This window comes from Bubalus bubalis, chromosome 1 (assembly GCF_019923935.1).
Source record: "Bubalus bubalis isolate 160015118507 breed Murrah chromosome 1, NDDB_SH_1, whole genome shotgun sequence".
In the NCBI taxonomy this organism is placed as follows: domain Eukaryota; kingdom Metazoa; phylum Chordata; class Mammalia; order Artiodactyla; family Bovidae; genus Bubalus; species Bubalus bubalis.
Genome location: NC_059157.1, coordinates 187,892,252 through 187,904,421, shown reverse-complemented (window position 1 = coordinate 187,904,421; position 12,170 = coordinate 187,892,252). Strand labels below are relative to the sequence as shown.

The 12,170-nt window shown below is 46.4% G+C and overlaps 1 long non-coding RNA gene across 1 annotated transcript; it reads right to left on the bottom strand.

The window, feature by feature from the left end:
- Positions 1-393: 393 nt before the first annotated feature.
- LOC112586834 lies at positions 394-3,616 on the bottom strand. The gene is made up of 3 exons (XR_003111289.3): positions 3,190-3,616; positions 2,430-2,670; positions 394-986 (listed from the first exon to the last, which is right to left on the bottom strand). It is a non-coding gene; the product is annotated as an uncharacterized LOC112586834 (long non-coding RNA).
- Between the last annotated feature and the right edge of the window lie 8,554 nt (positions 3,617-12,170).

Genomic DNA, 12,170 nt, shown 5'->3' with positions numbered 1-12,170 from the left:
ACTGGTGAGGCTGGTCCCCAGGTGCCCTCCTGTGCCCCTCAGTGTTGCCCTTCATGCGCCCCTGCACACACACTCAGCTCCACCACTGCCTTGCCCAGTCTGATGGCTTTCAGACTTAATTATTAGGTGAGGGAGGGGAAGTAGCTGAGGATCTATTAATTTCATCCATGTATTTTGGCTTTTTATACTTTTGAAAACATTTACCCAGCAGCTCGCAAAGTTTGTCTTCCCTAAGGAATTGTTCCTTTTACTAACAAACAAGGACCTTTGTTATCTCTAGTTAGTAAGTGTCTTTGCTGCAAAGCCACTTGGTATCAACACTGTGGTATCAGCTTTCTTTCTTTCTTTCTTGGTCTATTTCCAACTCTTCCCTTAATCCTTTTCTTCATTATATTTTAGGTAAGTCTCTTGTAAATAGCAGATGGCAGTATTTTTTCCACTCTAAGAAATCTGTCTTATAACTGACAAGCCCACTATATTTATAAGAAATGTAATTACTGGTACCTTAGCACTAAGGTTGTCCGTCTTGTTTGGTGTTTTCTAGCTACTGCATCCATCTTTACAGGTGTCTCCTTTCACCCCTCTTTCCTTTAGATTGATTGGCTTTTTACCCATCTCTTCTCTCCCATACAGGCACACAATTTCCTTCTTTCCAATATTCTATTTCTCTTCTTTTAGCACCACAGTTTGATAAAACACAGGATATTTGTTACAGAAGGAAAACCATGGTGGGATAACTACCTCTTCCTCACAATGAGTCACTCAGTCATGAAGTTGAGAAGGACAGGAATGGTCAGGCTCAGCATTGGTCCAGCCTCTCCCACCAGGTGTGCCCCCTCCGCGTGGGCTGGGGGCGCGTTTCTTCTGCGTCCCCTAAAGGCAGTCATGGAAACAGCTACAGCGGGTGGGGTGGGCTTTTCCAGGGAGCCTGAGGTAGTGTGTGGGATGTGGATGAGCACACTTGATTGTTTCTCTGGCATAATCTCCTGAGGGGAGAAGGAACAGATGACTCAGGTAGAAAGATCCTGATAAAGTGAAGATGGGGATTTGTCATTGAAGAAAAATGACATTATTTAATGAGAAGAATGCTCAGCAGCATATAATAAAAATGAATGTTTCTCCTCAGTGATGGAATCCTGATTTAGCTGGGCATGTGGCTGCCTAGCCAGAGGACTGCATTTCCCAAAAGTGAGAGGAAATGTTGTGTCCTATCCTCCTTTCTGGCATGCAGTCATGATGGCTGGTGCTCCAGCAGCCATTTTGGCCCATGAGGCACTGCACCAAGGGTGACAGAGCAGGAAGATGCTTATTTAATAAACATGTAAAAAATTATATGTCAAGCCTTGCTCTAAATGTTTTACAAATATTAACTCATTTTGTCCTCTTAGCAACCACACAAGGTCTGCTGTTCTTAGGTCCACTTGCCCCGGCCCCAAAGTAACTCAGCAAGCTGCAGAAAAGAGGACCAGAGCAAGAAAAGCCAACAAACAATTCATTCCCCACTGGCTTTCCATTCATCATACTCCTCCCATACCACCTCTTTTTTTTTTTTTTTCTTGCTCCTGCCCATCTTCAGATGTGAAATTTAAGTTTATTTTATACTTGGGTTCATTTTAAACTCCTCTTGCCTGAACTCTGCCTCATTCCTCTCTCTGTGGCTTTCCCACCACACTCTGGTACTCATGTTAAAGCGCACCGAGAGAAAAGCTAAATGACCCTGATGGTAATGATGGACTAACACTTGACATCTCAACAGCAAAGGTTTTTGTGTTAGTCACTCAGTCGTATCCGACTCTTTGCAACCCCATGGACAATAGCCCGCCAGGCTTCTCGGTTCACAGAATTCTCCAGGCAAAAATACTGGAGTGGGTAGCCATTCCCTTCTCCAGGGGATCTTCCTGACCCAGAGATGGAACCTCCGTCTCCTACACTGCAGGCAGATTCTTTACCGTCTGAGCCACCAGGAAAGCCCAAATTATTTCACAAGTTTGCAGGGGAAAAAAAAAGACATTTTCAAATGAAAACAAAGGGAGTTAACCATCAAAGGAGCTAGACAGCCAGAGGAAGAATGCTCAGGTGCAGAAAGAGAGACGAGAGGAGTGGTGCATATACACAAGTAATGACTGTGAAAAGTAACAATGGTCACAGTCTACTTTGGGCTGTTAAAACACCAGAGTAGATTCCAAAACACTGGGCAAAAGTAACACACAAATGAAAGGCGACAATTGGAGTGAAAGACCCTGAGGTGTTCACATCTTGCAGGAGGGCAGAGTTAGTAATTTGAGATTTTGTTAATCTGAGTGTACGGTTAAAAACACAATGGCACCACTGAAAAACTAGAGCAGGGTTAAGTATGTATGTCTCAAAGAGTAGAGGAAAAAGAAATGGAGCAAAAAATCTAAACCCAGAGAATAAGGAAAAGCACATACCTGCAAGCAGGCCCTGGGAAAGAGCTGGGTCAGGGTGGGCACCTCGGTGGGCTGTTCTCAGCCAATCTTAGAACCGAAGTGACCAGAGAGGTCGGGCCAAACGGAGGGACCGAGGCTGCAGCTGAGGATGGGCTGGGGTTGGTGTTTCTCTTCATTGCTTCCTGCAGGAACAGACTGTGCGCTGAGTCAAAGCTTTTTCTTCTCAACTAGATTGAGTCTTGAGAGCAGAGACCACGACTCACTGAAAATATACATAGCGATTAACCACTGGAACGAGTACAGCCACTTTTAGTCCATTCAGTGTTGAGCAAATACCACCTCCTCTAGTTCCAAACATCTCACTGCCCAGAAGGGACCCCCGCACCCACTATGAGTCACTCCCTGTCCCCCAGCCCCAGCCCACCACCAGGCTGCTTCCAGTCTCTACGTAAAGAGAACCTTCCGCTTTTGACTCCCTACTCTTCACTCTGATGCCAAACACGTGGGTTTTTCTCCATTTCAACCAATTCTCCAGCTCTGACACCAGCTGTCCCACAATTCAACTCAGGTCCGACTGCACACAGCGTTAGCTGAGACCCCACAGATTAATGGCTCAGCCTCAAGAGACGAGCCCCACTGTGGTTGCCAACCCCAAGGAGTGGGCCCCTGGTGCCCACACTTTGTCTGACCTGGCTATAAATCGGGGGGTCCTACAACCCCCTCCTTGGGCTCGATCATTTCCTAGAACAGCTCACAGAACTCAGGGAAGCACTTTACTTACATCTGCCAGTTTTTCATAAGGGCTACAGATGAACTGCCAGGGGAGGAGGTCCCCAGGGTGACGTCCAGAGGGGTCCTGAGCGCAGGAGTCTCCTCCCCTGTGGAGGTGAGTTACGTCACCTTCCCGCTGTTTGGTCGGGTTCGACCTGGAAGCTCTCCAACTCCTGTGGGTTTTTTTAGTCTGGCTTCATCACTGAAGCATGATTGGTAAATCATTGGCCATTGGAGATTCACTTGCTCAATTCTGATGCAATTCTGTTTCCTCCTTTAAAGCAGGGCAGCTGAGGCCCTGGAGGTTAGCAATGCAGGCTAAGTCGCTTCAGTCACGTCTGACTCTGTGCAACCCTATGGACTGTAGTCCTCTGTCCACAGGATTCTCTAGGCAAGAATACTGGAGTGGGTTGCCATGCCCTCTTCCAGGGGATCTTCCCCACCCAGGGATCGAACCTGTATCTCTTATGTCTCCTGCACTGGCAGGCAGGTTCTTTACCACTAGCGCCACCTGGGAAGCAATAATTGATCCTGAATTTGGACCTGGCTATTTGGCTTCCCAGGCAAAACCCATAATCCCAATAGAAATCACTGCCCTGTGGCCAGTGCCCTGGAAGTCCATCTTCACTACCTCCCTCCCCAGCGCCTTCCTACCACCCTCCTGAGGCCTCTTATTCTCCAAGTCAGTGGTTTCCCAAGGACATCACCACAAGTCATGCAAAAGAGATGTGTTTTCTGGCTCTCTCCAGCCTGCACTGGGACTCGATCTCTTCCTCCCAAAGCCCTCTTGTCAGGTGCTGTGCTGTGTGATTAGTCCCTTAGTCGTGTCCGACTCTTTGTGACCGCAGAGACTGTAGCCCACCAGGCTCCTCTATCCGGGGGATTCTCCAGGCAAGAATAGTGGAGGGGGTTGCCCTGCCTTCCTCCAGGGGATGTTCCCAACCCAGGGATTGAACCCAGGTCTGGTGTGATTAGAAGACTGATTCCCAGTGAACTGTCAATGATGCATCAACTCACCAACATTTCTTTTTTGTTAAAAAGCTTCCAATCCAATACTCTTCTATTCTGCCTTCTTAATATTCTTGCCTCCAACTCTTCCATCAAATCAGGACCAGGCAAGACTTCCTTTCTGCCCTGAGGTTTTTCCATTTTCCCTTCTCCCAGGATCAGAGGCACTTTTGATGTTTTTCTTGATTGGAAGTTATTGCTTGCACCCTCCTTCTTTCCATTTTGCATTTAATGATGGACGCTTCCTTAATGGGAAAAATAAGTGTCTGATGGAGGAATGCAAACAATTTTTTTTTCTGTGGGAGACTTGGTGGCAGGAGGACCCCAAGTATTCCCTGAGTCGGGTGGGAATCCGCATCTCACATGGAAGGAGCGGGATCTGCAGATGGGGCTGCATTGAGGAAAGTGCAGAACAAATCATACCAAGCAGAACCAGAGAGCACCTCCTAATCCAGTCCCAGCAGGCAAGAAAATGGAAAACCCCAGGGAAGGACCGGCGAGTGGAGAGCCCATGTGTGTGTGCACGCACGTGTGGCAAACGTGTGACTGGGTGGGTGCACATGTGCATGTGTGTTTGTAGCATCTGGCCCCCTCACAGGGGAGGGAAATGCATGCAATGGTTGCTCTCACTTCCTAAGACGTTGGTTGCAATGGACAGAAAGCTGCCTGCCCCAGGGGCAGGGGTAGAGGGGCTGCCGAGAAGGCTGTGATGCCCTTTCCTGGCCTCTTTCCTCCCGTGTTTTCCCCAGTGAGGTTCATCCTGCTTTCCTGGCTGCCAAGGGGCCCCATTTAAAAGCACACTCGATCTCAAAAGTGCAAAGGACATGTTTTCTTGCATTTCTTCAGAATTTGCTGTCTCTCCTGAACTCAGATTTTTCAGCTTGAATTTCATTTCCTTGTTTTCAGAAGGATGTAAATTGCCCACTTCAAAGAGAGCGATTGCTGCTCAGTGGGGCCAACCTTCCAGCCCCGGGACTCCCCTTGAGTGTGGGCAGGACCCTCTGAGCTGCAGGAAAGCCCCCGGAAGTTTCAGACAGACCCCGCCCCCTCCTCTGCCCCACCAACCACCATGATGTTCTCTTCTGCTTGAACTCACTTCTTGCTCTTGGGCAATTGCTAAAAGCCAGTTCTCTGAAGAGTCAATTTGCCAAATGACCAAATCCCTGAATTTATGGTGTCTTTGAACTATTCTGTTTTAGCTGAGCAGTTTTCAATTTGTGTTCATATCAGTATACTCAGACTGTTCTTCTATCTTTGCCTCAGTGCCCTGGGGATAGAAGGATGTAAGAAATGGAGGGCTTTGGAGGAGACCCTGGGGAGTGTTTATAGCCTGTGACCTTGACTAGGAAGAGTTATGATCAACCAGCTCTTTATTAAGATAATTGTCATAAAACAGTTTATACTGAAGAATACATTCAAGACTCTGTTCAGTGATGCATTTTTCATAAATAAACTTTTAAGATAGATTTATTCTTCCATTTTTTCAATCTGAAGGTGTAAAAGAGGTTGCCAGCTGCCTGTCCTGTATCCATTCTCATTTTATTTCCTTCAGCAGAAGGTCTCATTTTGAGGGAGCACTCTTGGGCCAAGTAAACAACTCCATTTCCCTGCCTCCCTGATGGTGGGGAGTACTGGAAAAATCTAAGCAAATGTATTTGGGAGGAACCTCATAATGAAAAGTCCTGCAAAGAGACTCACCCAGGAGACATGCTCTTTGACCTTCAGCTCATTTTCTTTCTGCCTAGAATGTGGTCACAATGGCTGGATCTACTGTCTTCATATTGGGACCATGAGATGACCTTGATGATGAATACCGAGAGACTGAATATATAAATGGACAATGGCCAGATCATATATAGAAAAGAACTCTGACCCACAAACTATAGGAACCAATCCTTTTATCTTACAGATCAGATCAGTCGCTCAGTCGTGTCCGACTCTTTGCGACCCCATGAATCGCAGCACGCCAGGCCTCCCTGTCCATCACCAACTCCTGGAGTTCACTGAGACTCACGTCCATCGAGTCAGTGATGCCATCAAACCATCTCATCCTCTGTCGTCCCCTGCTCCTCCTGCCCCCAATCCCTCCCAGCATCAGAGTCTTTTCCAGTGAGTCAACTCTTCACATGAGGTGGCCAAAGTACTGGAGTTTCAGCTTTAGCATCATTCCTTCCAGAGAAATCCCAGGGCTGATCTCCTTCAGAATGGACTGGTTGGATCTTCTTGCAGTCCAAGGGACTCTCAAGAGTCTTCTCCAACACCACTGTTGAAAAGCATCAATTGTTTGGCACTCAGCCTTCTTCACAGTCCAACTCTCACATCCATACATGACCATAGGAAAAACCATAGCCTTGACTAGATGGACCTTTGTTGGCAAAGTAATGTCTCTGCTTTTGAATATGCTATCTAGGTTGGTCATAACTTTCCTTCCAAGGAGTAAGCGTCTTTTAATTTCATGGCTGTGGTCACTATCTGTAGTGATTTTGGAGCCCAGAAAAATAAAGTCTGACACTGGTTTCACTGTTTCCCCATCTATTTCCCAAACCAGCCTGCTATAAGTCAGACGGGTAGTAACTCAGACTGCTATCTCTAGTAACCCATTATAGTCATGTTTCTAGAATGAAGCTACTCAGTTGCTTCTACCTTTGTGACTGGAGGTAGGATTTGTGATGTGGAGCTGGGTGCCAACTGAAGCTTGGGTGTCTCTCCTCCTAGGAAGCTATAAGATGGTGTGTTATCCTCCTTGATGATGGCTGCATTTCAAAGAGACACCCTTGGGTCCTTGAGGAGTTGTGAGACTGGCAAGAGGCTTATTTCATGTTTGACCCACAACCGCCAATCTCCAGACTTCTTCTTTTAAGAGATATGTTTGTATTTGCCTGTACTGGGTATTAGTTGCGGCATGCAAGATCTTCACTGAGGCATGTGGGGTCTTAGTTCCCTGATCAGGGATTGAACCTGGGTCCCCTGCATTGGAAGTATAGAGTCTTAGCCATTGGACCACCAGGGAAGTCCCCAGACTTCTTAACATGACAGAAAATAAGCCTCTATTACCTTTAAAGCACTCCTATAACCAGTGTGGAATATCCAACAAAAGCACAGTTTTGTACATTTTTTCCAAGTCTAAAAAATTCTCTTATCTTTGAATATTGCCTCTTCCATACCCTCTTAGAAAATGTGCTAGAGCTTCTCATTGTATCTTCCTTGTCTAAAGTTTTCTTTAATAGTTTTCAACCGTTATCTGCCTGTGTTATAGATCTAGCCTCCAGTTCATTAATTCTCTCTTCAGCTGTGTCTGGTTTGTTGCATAATCATTGTGTTAATTTTTTATTTCAATGAATCATAACAAATAGATCTAAAATTTTGTTAGCTTTTAAAAAATTCTGCTTCTTTAAAAAATATCCGGTTTCATGTGTTATGAGTGTTATTCTCTATACGCTATCTAGAAGAAGTCATTTTAAGTATAAAGACAGATTGAAAAAAGAAAGTGTTAGTTGCTCAGTTATGTCTGACTCTTTGCAACTCCATGGACTGTTGCCCACCAGGCTCCTCTGTCCATGGGATTCTTCAGGCAGGAATACTGGAGTGGGTTGCCATTCCCTTCTCCAAGGGATCTTCCCAACCCAGGGATCGAACCTGCATTGCAGGCAGATTTCACCGTCTGAGCCACCAGGGAAGCCCTAAGGACAGAAAAAGATATACTGTGTAGATTAAAAAAAAAACGGCTGGAGTGTTTTTTGTTTGTTTGTTTTTTGACCCTGAGAAAGGTTTATTGCAGGACCAAGCAAGGAGAACAGGTAGCTTGTGCTCAGGAAGCCCAGACTCCATGAAGCGTTTCAGGGAAGAGTTTTTATGAACAGTTGGAGGGAGGGTGCAGTGTGTGTGAACTTCCTCTGCCTGGCTGGTGGGGAGGGAACAGGGTGGTGTTCCATGCCTCTCAGTCATCAGGCTTCTGGTTCCAACCAGTCTGGTGTCTACACACTTGTTTAGTCACTTGGTTGTGCCCAACTCTTTGTGACCCCATGGATTGCAGCATGCCAAGCTTCCCCGTCCTTCACCATCTCCTGGAGTTTGCTCAGACTCATGTCCATTGAGTTGGTGATGCCATCCAACCACGTTATTCACATACTTGTGCCCAACCGCAGTCACTGTCCTCCACCCGGGTGGAGGCCTTAGTTCAATTTTAGATGCTATCACTTCCAAGGTTGTCTCCCAACTAAGTGTTGCTGCTGCTGCTAAGTCACTTCAGTCGTGTCCGACTCTGTGCGACCCCATAGACGGCAGCCCACCAGGCTCCCCCGTCCCTGGGATTCTCCAGGCAAGAACACTGGAGTGGGTTGCCATTTCCTTCTCCAGTGCATGAAAGTGAAAAGTGAAAGTGAAGTCGCTCAGTCGTGTCTGACTCTTCGCAACCCCGTGGACTGCAGCCTACCAGGCTCCTCCGTCCAGGGATTTTCCAGGCAAGAATACTGGAGTGGGGTGCCATCGCCTTCTCCTGTTAGTACCAAAAAAAGCTGTCACGAAGAAATGGCACAGAAGACGTCCCCAGTGGTGTTGATGATGAGCAGGAGTTAGTGTAGCTGATTTCAGGACCTAATGAAGCTCAGGTTCTTGATGTCTCATTGCAGAAAGAATTCAGAGACAAAGTGATAGGTAAGAAGTGGATTTATTTAGAGAGAAAAACACTCCACAGACAGAGTATGGACTGTTGCAGAGGTCAAGCATGGCCTGGAGTGTTAATATCAGACAGTGTCGATTTCAGTGCAAAGACTATTACTAGAGATAAAGACAAACATTACACAAATATGAAGGGGTCAAGCTATCAAGAAGATATCACATTCCTAAATGTGTCAGTCCTAACACCAGAGCTTCAAAACACGTGAAGAAAAGCCTGAAAGAACTGAACCTTGAAATAAACCACAATTACAGCTGGAGATTTCTGCGCCGCTTGCTGAGTAACCAATAGAATAAGTAGACAGAACTTCCTAGGCCTGGAAATTACGAGGCTCGGAGGTAACCATGGCAACAACACACCCCAACCAGCCAGGCTCTTGGCCGCATGGCCCATGCCCCACACCAAGATCTGCAGGAGGTGGTACGGTAAGGATGTCTGTTTTCCCCAAGTTGAAGTATATGTTTAATGCAATTCTTATCAAAATACAGACATTATTTTATAGATACAGAAAATATGATTTTAAAATTTATATAGAAAGATAAAAAACTAGAAGAGCCAACTCACTGGAAAAGACCCTGATGCTGGAAAAGATTGAGGGCAGGAGGAAAAGGGGGCAACAGAGGATGAGTTGGTTGGATGGCATCACTGACTCGATGGACATGAATTTGAGCAAACTCCAGGAGATCATGGAGGACAGAGGAGCCTGGCATGCTGCAGCCCATGGGGTCACAAAGAGTCGGCCACGACTTAGCCACTGAGCAACAGCAAAAGAACTAGAATATGTATGTGTGTGTGCTCAGTTACTCAGCTGTGTCTGAGTGACCCTGTGGCCTATAGCCCAGCAGGCTCCTCTGTCCTTGGAATTTCCCAGGCAAAAATACTGGAGTGGGTTGCCATTTACTCTTTCAGGGGATATTCCCAACCCAGGAACTGAACCTGTGTCTCTTGCATCTCCTGCATTGGCAGGCAGATTCTTTACCACTGCCCCATCTGGGAAGTACCTCAAAAAGCTAAATAGCTAAATATTTTTGAAAAAGAATATAAGATGAGAGGAATCGGTCCATCAGATTTTAAGACTTATAGTTACAGTAATTGAGATTGTGATATTGGTGAAGCATAGACACAGAGATCAATGGAATGGAACAGAAAACCCAGAGATAGACGCACACGGATATGCCCAACTGACATATGACAAAGATGTAAAAGCAGTTCCTTGGAGGAACGATCACCTGGTCAACCAATGGTGCTAGAGCAATTGGACATCCGTGGGGGAGAAAAGCAAGCCTCAGACTAAGCCTCACACTTCATGGGAAGTTCAGTTCAGTTCAGTTGCTCAGTCGTATCCGACTCTTGGCGACCCCATGAATCGCAGCACGCCAGGCCTCCCTGTCCATCACCAACTCCCGGAGTCCACCCAAACTCACGTCCATCGAGTCAGTGATGCCATCCAGCCATCTCATCCTCTGTCATTCCCTTCTCCTTCTGCCCCCAATCCCTCCCAGCTCAGAAAGGGAACCCCAAATGGACCGGATTAAAATGTAAAACCATATATTTTCAGGAAAAAAATAATAGAAGAAAACTTTCAGCATCTGGGGATAGGCAGAGAGTTCCTAGACCTTATGTCAAAAGCAAGATTGGTGACAGGAAAAATGGATAATTTGGACTTAAAATTAGAAATATTTGGGGACTTCCCTGGTGGCCCAGTGGCTAAGACTACACTGCCGATGCAGGGGCCCGGGTTTAATCCCTGGCTGGGGAACTAGACTCCACATGCTGCAGCTAGGAGTTTGCATGCTGGAATGAGAGATCCCGCACGCTGCAACTAAGACCTGTACAGCCAAATAAATAAAAAATATTAAAAAATTAAAAATGTTTGCTCTGTGAAAGATGCTGTCAAGAGGATGAAAAGATTGGCTGCAGATAGGAGAGGGTATTTGTAAACTGCTTATCTGACAGAATCTAGAATATACAGAGAACTTCCAAAACCCAACAATAAAACCAGTAAAGCCACAGCAATACCCAAACAGTTTTGAAAGCGAGCCAAAGCCATAACACACATTTTACTAATGAGCGTACACAGAGCACATCTTTTCAGATGTGCTTGGCCATCACGGGCGTGCAGACTAGAGCCACAGTGGCCTCTCCAAAGCAAAATTAAGCAGTGACAACACCAGATACTAAAGAAAGTGTGGAGGGACTGGGCCACTCGGCTGTTGCTAGTGGAAAGGTGTAGGTATAACCGTTCTGGAAAATGATTTGGCCGCTTCTTATAAACGCAAACATACACTCGGCACATGATCTAATAAATACACTCCTGGGCATTCATCCTAGAGAGATGAAATATCATATTCACACACAGCATGTTGGTGAATGTCTGAGGCAGCTTTATTCATAACAACCAAAAACTGGAATCAGCCCAGATGCCCTTCAACAGGTGAACAGTTAAACTGTGATGTATTCAGTTTGTGGAGCACGACTCAGCCATACAAAGGAACAAATTCCTGGGCTTTCCTGGTGGTTCAGTGGTAAAGAATCCGCCTGCTAATGCAGGAGACATGGGTTCGATCCCTCGTCTAATGAGATCCCACATGCTGTGGAGCAACTAACCCCGGGCACCACAACTACTGAGCCGATGCTCTAGAGCTTGGGAGCCACAGCCACTGAGGCCCGTGCGTCCTAGAGCCCGTCCTCCACAACAAGAGAAGCCACTGCAGTGAGAAACCCGCACACTGCAGCTAGAGAATAGGCCCTGCTCCCTGCAACTAGAGGAAGTCCACACGCAGCGACGAAGGCCAGCACAGACAAAAGTAAGTAAACAAAAATCTCTTAAAAAGGAAGAAATTCCTGATGCACACAAGCACCTGGATTAACCTGCAGGGAATGATGCCGAGTTAACTAAGTCAAACCCCAAAGACCACATACTGTGTGACTTCATTTATAGAACACTCATGATGCAATTATAGAGATGGAGAACAGACTACGGGTTGTTAGCGGGTGGGGCGAGGTGGAAGGAAAGAGGGTGAGGCTACGAAACGGTAGCAGAAGGCTCCTCATGGGGGTGGGATGGTGTGTGTCTGGACTGTGTTGGTCAACAGCTGGGTGGTGATTCAGTACAGATTTCTGTAAGATGTTACCATCGGGGGGATCTGGTAAAGGCTACACGGGAGCTCTCTGTGTTCTTTCTTACAGCTGCAGGGGAACTTACAATTGTCTCAAAATAAAAAGTTTAATTAAAAAAATGATCATTCTGGGGACATCCCTGGTGATCCAGTGGTTGGGATTCCACTCTCACTGCCGAGGGCACAGTG